Raw genomic sequence first — 9,755 nt, forward strand, 5'->3', positions numbered from 1 at the left:
ATGCACACATTTCTACCCAGGCCACCACTTATATATACATGTACATTTGCATTGCCTTTTGCAGAGTCGTCATTGGTGTGTAAAAATCTCTCTCTCTATATATATATATATATATATATATATATATATATATATATATATATAAGAAAGTCAACTCCCAGCTTTACCTAAATATCAGAGATTCATTCATCAGTTCTCCTGTCAGTCCGTTTATCCCTTAACCTCATTCTGGTCTATAGTCATTTAATCAGTTGCTTATAGCTGATTGATCAACCACTTCTGTTTGTTTGTCCCCTTTCTACAGAGCAGAACAGAATATATGCATCAGGTAATTATACAGCATCTATATGTTGGTATTGCTGCAGAAAAACAAGCCATTCCCTCCTAACATCAAAAACCTTCTGCACCACAGCAGAATACCAATATAGTGTATACCGACAGGTGTAGAAAATGCTGTGCAGTGTTGACCTATATAAGCAAAAATTCTTCATTTGTTGCCGCATAGGAATTCCTGTTAATAATTCCGACTCAGATTGTCAGAGTAATTTTACTTCTGGTCTACTAAAGCAGAAGATCCTGTAATCCATTTTTCAACAGCAAAATCCTGCAGTAAATGTTCACACATTAAAGCTGCTTCAAGATTCATTACAGCCCTTTTTGATAGATAGAAAAAGGTAGACTAAAAAGACCAATACCCGCTTTCTGAAGTGATTACATTCTGTTCAGGTCCTGTTGCAGAGAGAAGGAGGAAGATCAAGCTTCGGCCACAGAATATGAATTTTACATCTGCAATGCAGCCAGGAGGCACTTTGGTGTAACAGTCTGTCTTAGTCCTGGACAGATAATATTATCAAGTGTGTTTGCATATCATGATATGTATAAATTATTACTCCTGCCACAGTGTCATGTTTCATTTCTACTGCAGACAAATTGCATGTCTGAGGTCATGTTTTTATCCATCTTTTACGACAAGTCCCTTACTTTAAAGTGCATATTTTAAATTTAAAAGATTAACGATTGAATAAAAATTAAAAAATTGACAAGAATAAATAGCATATCAAAAGCTAATTGGTCAAGTTATGATTTAAACGATCATGTGAATAGTTTGATGTTTTTAGTCTCTTATGAAGACCGACTAACACCAGTAGAACGTCCTCTGATAGATTTAACCAGAAGTTCTGCTAGATATGTATGTAATCAATTGACCATTATTGATCAGTTTTGGAAAATTAACAGTAAAAAACAAATTATTTTTATCATATAGCAAAGCAAGTACATGACAAAAAAAACCCCCAAAAAGTCTAAAAAGTCTGTTTAGTCAAGAATCTGTCTGATTGTGAATTACATTTTTTTTTAGTAGGGCTGTCACTAAAGATTATTTCAGTAGTTTATTAGTCAATGATTGTTTACAAAAGCTGATGTGCAATTTCTTTTTTAACAAAAAGGTGACAGTGTTGGTGCCCAGTCCATGTAGGTTCAAGTCATGTATGGTGCTGCCAATGCTCGGTGTATGGTGCGTTCACAGAAATTGAAATTGTATATGTATAGTTCATGAATTTCAATATCACCTTATAAAAGATAAAAAGTTTAAGGTCCTAGGTAAGCTATATGCTAGCACAAAAAAAAAAAAATCTTAAGTGACTCACAAGTTGGAAGGTTGCTGATCCTTGCACTAAATCTTTTTCTACGCTTCCCATAGAAATAAGTGAGCGAAAAATATTTAATGAACTAAATTAATGATTGTAATAAGTGAACATTGATGTGAATATGTTTTCCTCCATCAGTGGCAGCCAATCATGTCTTTAAATCCATTCTCTTCAACCATTGAAAGAGGTCTCATTCCTTAAAAAAAAAAAAGAAAATGTTAAGAACGCTCTGTATAAATGTTGCAGCCGTCTCTGGTGTGAACTGAATCCTCCCTAGAACAAATTAGTCTAACTGTCTTTTCTTGTTGCTGTATTTAAAAACAGAAAAGCTTGAATTAGTATTGTAGTTGAGTAACAAAAAAAATAGGTCTTGCAAAACAATGAATCAATTATCAAAAACTCCATAAACTCATGTTCTCACAACATATTAAAACGTGTAAAGAACCAAATACTGACACCATTGAAGGGATGTTCACTGTTCAGATTTGCGATTACATGCACACACATCAATCCTAACACCCCTTTAAATCTCATATTAGCACAATAATGGAAAATATTACACCCGTTCTCTAATAATAAAATTTGACTAAAAATTACCTTGACGAAGATGTCGAGGACAGTGAGGAAGACAGTGAGATGTTGGTTATTATTCTGTCCTGAAACACAAGTTTGTATGTGTCTTCTTCTTCTATGGTTGAGGAAGGGATGTGCCGCCTCCAAAACTTCCTGTTGTGCTTTGCGATCCAGATCACTTTGTGACTGGTGGTCATTATAATCATTTAAAATAAAATAAAAATCTTGACACGTCGACAATATCAATTTAGCGTAGTCTATTTTTTTTTTATAGTTGATTAGTCGATGAGGTCAACTTATTGCTGACAGCTGTAGTATTTGGTATATCTGTCCCACAAAATCTTAGGCACATATTTTATAACATCTTAAGGCCTGGTCCCATAGCATTTGGCGGCCATATCACAGGTTAAGAAAATTGGAAAATCTGCCACACGCGCTTAGACGCGCTAACTTTTAACATTTTCGTGGAATAGCAGTGATACGGAAACTGGAGTCCATTCCACTGCCAGAGCACTGCTTAGTCACGTGTACACATGTCCTCCCACGGCTGTACCACTGATACCACACGCAGTCACCCGTGTTCTAAATTTTTGTGCAGTTCAAAAATTTATTCTGCGTGTAACAATTTTTGTACCGCATGTATGCGCGTCTATTCCGCTGACATCTCAGCCGTTGCACTGCCAGTCCACTGCTAACAGCGTCTGTGCCACGGGGGTGACATTTCTTCCGTGCTCCAGCAGTGATATGGCCGTGAAATCCAGTGGGACCGGGCCTTAAGGATGTTGCTTCCTCCCCAATACCTTGATCTGTAATCACCCCCCTCTCATATCCCCCTACACTCCTCCATAGACTGCAGAGGAAATGGTATGCAGTGTAGGGTGGAATACAAAGTCATACAGGTCGCTAAAAAATAAATAAACAAAGCAATAAAATAGTATAAAAAGTACAAAATGTACCCATACTCTGTAAAACCTATAAAATATTCTATGCACCTTTCCAATAAACAACTCGCACACCATAGCTGTTAAGCTTGTTGAAAATCTGGCTTTGGAATGCAAAACATCAGATTTCATTAACGCTCAAATTGAATCAAGCTGGTATCAACAGCACAAATTCAATCAACACTGACAGGCTTTGAGAAAATGTAAACAGACTTCTTTCACAACAGAATGCATCTGCGGGAAAACAAACAAAAAAAAAAAAAACAGCGTTATGAAGTCTTTCTGTTTTTTGTGTTATATTTGCAACTGGCAAACACGCATTGAGGATGCACAGACTAATTTTTAGAGGATTTCAACAAACAGTTCTAACTTCTTCCTGACAAGCTAGAGGCAATGAGAAAAATGGAAAAGACGAATCTGAGAGCGATGGAGTGATTAGTTTATCATGCACCAACACACTCGGGCCATCCAACTGAGACAATGGCTGTAATCTGCATACCAATGTAATTATAATCTGTTTTTTTTTTTTTTTTGCTTCTCTTTTCTGTAGTCCCCATTTTGAGTAACATTTCCAGTATCAAGTTTTTCTGGTGATTATTTGCCGAAGCACCGGCTGTTTAATCAGGTGAAGTGAATGACAACCTCATTGAAAAACAATCCTGCACTTAAACCAGTAATCATACATTAATTGGATTGAAAATTGGAAAGATCTTGGCCTTCTAATTCATTAGCTTGAAGTGGATTTAAACTCTTGCAGTGGGTGAATCTTTATATTTACATAGATTGGGTTCCATTTCTTTTTTTACTAAAAAAAAAAAAAGAAGAAGAAGAAGAAGAAGAAGAAATTGAATGAAACAATGGAAGAGAAAGAGCAAAGAAGGAGGTTGGTAAATTTAATCACTTAATTTTGTATAAAGGGGGTTGGTGACCTGAAAGTAGAAACGTATTTAGTCATTGTGATGAATAGACTCAATTAATCTGCACAATGTTGGACAAGGGTGAATGCAAAGTATGTGGAAGCATCTTCTTGTTAGTTCATTTTTCCAGACACCATCTTACCACTCTAGAATATATTAAAAAAACACATTTGAATTAGGTATACATTTAAATACATTATTTAAGTGCTTTATTTATGTTTTAAAAAAAATTCGAACAAGAATTTAAATTAGTTGCGATATGATCAAGACAAAAATCATGAACTTTGAAGCTATAAAGTACTGAAATCAGCCTAGACTAGTAAAGTAAACAATCTCCACATATACTGAGGGTATTTATCAACCAACACAAAGCTGTGATGATTCCAACTAAAGCGTACTGTGAAAGCACAGGAGCACAAAGTCTCCAAAACATAAGACTAACACTAAACAAAATGTTCATATCTAAAGAGGAGTAAACAAAACAAATTAAAAACAGATTTTCACTTTTTGTGAAAGTTCTTGTCAATTATGTTAGAATAATGAAATTATAACTGAAACTTTTTAATTAAAAAAAACAGTCTAAAACAGATTTTTTGGGAAAAACTGAGGGTTTTTATAGTTTAATTTCATAAATGAAAAAAACAAAACAAAAATAAATGCATTGAAAAATGCTGTAGCCTTCTACTCAGTTTTATCTCCTCAGTAGATATCTGGAATGTCACCACTGCATCTTTATGCTTGTGAGACTGAAATATTAAAGGCTGTCAACTTCAATAAAAAGAGATGCAAACTTTGTCAATTCTGGTTTGAGAACCAGCAAATAAATGATCTGCTTTTAGCTGTTAGCAGGCTGCTGCATATTTCCTCAATTGAATGAGAAGCACGACAATGAACAATATGTTGAGAGGATCATAAATCCAACATGGATTGCATATATCTGCTTTGTGCATAAGCAGGCTTTTACTTATCAATCTATAAACTTTTATGCTTTTATTCCCAGGAGTCTAATAAAGGCTCTCAGTGCTGTGGGCACTTAGTAAATTGCAGACAAATAATTTACACTGGACCAATATGATATTCTGCTCATCTGTCCATTCTCAAAAAAGCCCTATACATCTTTTGTTAAATTTCACATTGTACTCTGGCTCCAAAGTATTACATTTTCATCACTTTAAATTGGATATCCTCGCATAACAGTGCACTGTCCTATATTAATATACAGAATCTATCACAGCATAATGGAGGGTACAGAAGCTCTATAAAGGATGTCCAGAGCTTCTGTAACAGTACAAGGCTGTAGTTTAGACGACTGTAAATTGGGATAATCCCCTCAAATATTATAGTTCTGACAGTAAAGTCAGCCTGAATTTGTTACTTCAAATTTTCATTGGAAAAAAAAAGTTCCTAACCTTTACTCAAAAGTCACACATAATGAAGATGGTAAAAAAAGTAGATATTAAAAACCTTTAAATAATCTCAAAAATCTTTAAATATATATTCAAAGTTTAGGTTCCTGAAATAATACTGTTGGAATATTGTAACTGTTACAACCTTTGGTATGGTGTGTATTCGTTTAGTGGTTGTGTGCATTTAAAGGTTAACCTAACCCTAAATACGCTTTTTTTGGGGCTGTTGACCTCTTTAAATGGGGCTTTAAAAGTGCTGTCTGTTGATCATTGTCAATTTTTTTGAAAAACTAAAATAAACTTGTTTAATTCTTGAAAATATAGTAAAAACCATCTGTGTGCTGTCTCCTACAGGTTAGATTGATGTATTACATTTATTACAATTTCGTGATTGGTAAAACAACTTAGGTCACTCGTCATTTCGGAAGTCCCATGTCGTAATCTCCATGATGATAACAGTCCTGTTCCCCAGCACCCCCCTGATTGATTTTCAGATTTTGGCTGTGGGTGGAGTCAACCTCCAACTTCCCTGTTTGGTCACCCTTTAAGTCACTGGTTCAGGAAGATGCCCTATAACAGAAATTCTAGAACATAAATATTTTTCCAAGCCAGTCCAACCCTAAAGCTACATTCACACTGGGCTCTGAAATGTGCATTTAAGCAACCACTTCCAATAAAGAGTCCATGTAATGGCATATATTTGGGTGTTTCAGGCTTCTGCGTTCAAAACTCTCGTGTTTAAGTGTCACTACGCAAGTTTTCAAGCTCGTTTTGGGGTTCCATTTGTGAGAGCATGCACTAGTGTTGAGTAGTGACAGTCTAGTGTGAACACAGTATGCAAAATCTAATGCCTATTGTACATGCAGCAGTTCTTTAACCCTCAACCCCAAAATGAATACAAGAAAACTTAACTGATTTAGTTCCTCTAAATAAATCTGAAATAAATTTACAGGACTTCTAAGCGTCGGTTCATTATCTTTTATTTTGAAGTCTAAATATTCAATGACTGGCCGTCATGTTGACATTTTTTGAGCAGAGAACCAAAAGCAGTCTGAATCATGAGGGTTTAAATGGTTTAAGCAAATCAAGGAAACAGAAGAAGGTGGGGAAAAAAATGAATAGACCAAAGCAAACTCGTGAGTAAATACGCCAAAAAAGCACTCTAGAGTCAAAGGATAAATTAATGCCTGAAAACAGAATTGAAACAAAACTGAACATAATAATCCATCAGAGAAATAAGGACTTAATGGGAGGTTAATTTAATCATATTTCATTGTATGACTAAACCAGCACCAAGTGTGAAAATCAAACTAAAACCAAGTGCTAACATTTAACACAAGCCACAGCTTAATACAGGAAACTAGAAGAGCAAGGACCAAACAAAAGACTTAATTAATAACCACATATTTTAAGCCATATTTTATCAAATGATAAAACATAAACAGTTCATACATACTAAAGAGGAACCGAGAAAGAGAGTTACTAATGTCAACAAAACAGAAGACAAGATAGAAGTCAAAAGTGTGGAATGACAAATTGGTCATGTTTTGCTGACATTTGGGCATTAACATCCCATCACCATACCCCAATCCTAACCATGACTCCAATCTCAGTGACAGGATTTTTAGTCTATAGTTTATCCAAACTGTCTAATTATTGAACCAAGAGGTAAGAATTTTGCGACAAAACCCTTACCCTCCCCTCCACGCACTTTGACACAATTCTTGGCTGTTGACACCTTGACCTTTCATCATCAGGGCCTTGTCCCTGGATGATGATGTGCTGTCCACAGCAGAAGTTGCCCTCATTGCCTCTTGTCCCTTTACATTCAGTTCTGTGGCCTGATTATTTGCTGTGGTCCAGGACCTCACTAGATGAATTATAGATCCCTGTTCCATCCCGCTCAAACATAAAGATGGGACATCGCTCTGAACCATAAGATATAGAAGTCTGTTCTGGGTTATCATCCACTGACGGATGGATCTGGATGTGACTTGAAGTTGGACTCATGATTTATACTTCGAACCCTAAGCCAACCTCATCTCTTTTCCCTTTCTAGGTTTCCTCTGTGACTTAACAACAATCATTAAACAATTTGAACACAACAATCAGAACTTGAAATATCATTAAAACAAAAAAAAAAATCAACAAATGCTTAACTAATAACAGAAAATTGATGGGATTTGTGATATGCTAGTACACAAGAAGCCATGTAACAAGTCAATCATGGTAACATGTTGTCTTTGTGCTGGTATGTTTGTCATTTAAAAAGTGTCAGATTGATCTGGTTGACCGTGTATATTTCATATCTTACTTTATAAACCAAAAACTAGAAACAATGTTGTCTTTATTGGTTGTAAAATGTAAAATGAATACAGCTCCTCAAAGAATGGGTCTGAGACTATTCCAAGCAAACTGGATTTGTTTGTGCCTTCTCTGACTTGGTTTTTGAAGATATTAGCCTTTGAAATGGTCAGTAGAGTCTGACATTTAGGTCTAATGTATTTTGTTCTTTGTTCTGCTTTTTAATTGACTTGACATGCCTTGTCTTTCAGCATTGGTCCAATCTAACCTTTTGATGATTAGGGTAAAACATTTTCTGCAGGAGAGACTGTCAAATGTCTTCAAGCCTCTACACATTGTCTTTTTTATATTATATTCTCTGCTTAAATTAGAAAAGATTTTATAACCATCATCAAATAGGATGTATTGCAAATCTTGCTTCCCCAAAACCCAGGTCACACCAGACTTTGTATGTCTATTAAGGAGTATTGGATCCTTTAAGTTCTAGCCAATACACAAATGTCTTGCTTTGGCTACTCTGACTGCTGCTTTCAGATAAACTCTTGATCCAAAAGTTGAAAAGAATGTACAGCACTTATGCTTTGAAAGCGCTCTTGGAAGGACAGAAGTTAGTGTTGCAAAAGTGCACTGCTGACCCACCGTAACTGTGTCTTGTGTCCAGGCCACCAGAAAGCTAGTGATGCATTTCCTTGTTGTCATTGTGTTAACATACACCTGGATACACAAGACCAGAACTATTACTTCTTTAGAAGTCTGCAGTCATTTCCTTCATAAGCTTAGTATGTCATTGATAATTGTTGGTTCTTGAAATGCTTATCTCAACAGTGGCTGGAACAGCCCCATGACCTTAGGCGGGTTTAGAAGATAGATGGAAATGTGAAAGTGCTACATATAACCCACAAAACCAGATTTATCCAATTTCTTACCCATCCTATGGATACGATGAACAGCATCAACTACCAAAACTGTAAGTATTTATATAGCACAAAGACTGGTTCTTCATCTGTGTTGGTTAATACCCCAGTTATCGGAGTACCTTTTCAAAATCAAGCCTACCTTTTATTCAGTGTATGTGTGTTTGTTGTCATTAGCTATATTTTGTCACTTTTTTTTCTTTCATGCAAGCAGTCTAAACTGAATAAACTTGATAGTAAATAAAAATGAGACATGCAAATCTCAAAGATCCTTTTGTGCACTTTCATTGTTGCTTTGTTCTGAACTCTTTCTGTTAACCTGATGACAACTGAATGTGTTGGTGTCCTATTTAATTAGCTGCAAGTGTTTTCCTTGACAGTGTGCAACAGTGACATGACTTGGTGTGATCTTGTAACACTGACTTGTCGATACAAAAGAAGCACAAAGTGTGGCTGTCACTAATGATTGACACGTTATCACTGTATCCGTGTTTAAGACTTCAAAAGTGCTATGTTATAAAAAAATAGAAAAAAAATCTCAGACAAATATTGGAGGCATTGAGATTGTTACAACAATTACTCTTGTTTTAAAGAAATATTTTAACCATCCCCCCATTTGCTAGAATGAAGTACTGCATTCTGTGACTTTTATAATAGTTTTCCTAAGATTGACCAGACCCTACTGATAGTGTCATTAAACCCACAAAAAGAGGAAACATGTTTAACAGTATTTCTCACCTGTTTTCATGAAGTGAAATGTGTGTCTTGAGATTTATTTTTGTCACTTGTATGTCAAAATAGAGGAATGAACACTAGGAAGTCATAATGGCCTTCCACAACTTTTAGATGTGAAGGAAACTGTGATGAGCATGTTGTTTGTATTTTTGTTCCATGTGATGAAATGAACTTGTGATGTCACACCATGAGAAATGTGCAAATTGGATGTCTTACACTCAGTGCTTGAAAGCTGACAGCCTTTTCTCTGTCCTATCCCTCGTGACATGATGGGAAACGGCACATGCTTTAGTGTGCTTTTTTTTTTTTTTTTTAATGG

Source organism: Oryzias melastigma, linkage group LG14, assembly GCF_002922805.2.
Source record: "Oryzias melastigma strain HK-1 linkage group LG14, ASM292280v2, whole genome shotgun sequence".
NCBI lineage: Eukaryota > Metazoa > Chordata > Actinopteri > Beloniformes > Adrianichthyidae > Oryzias > Oryzias melastigma.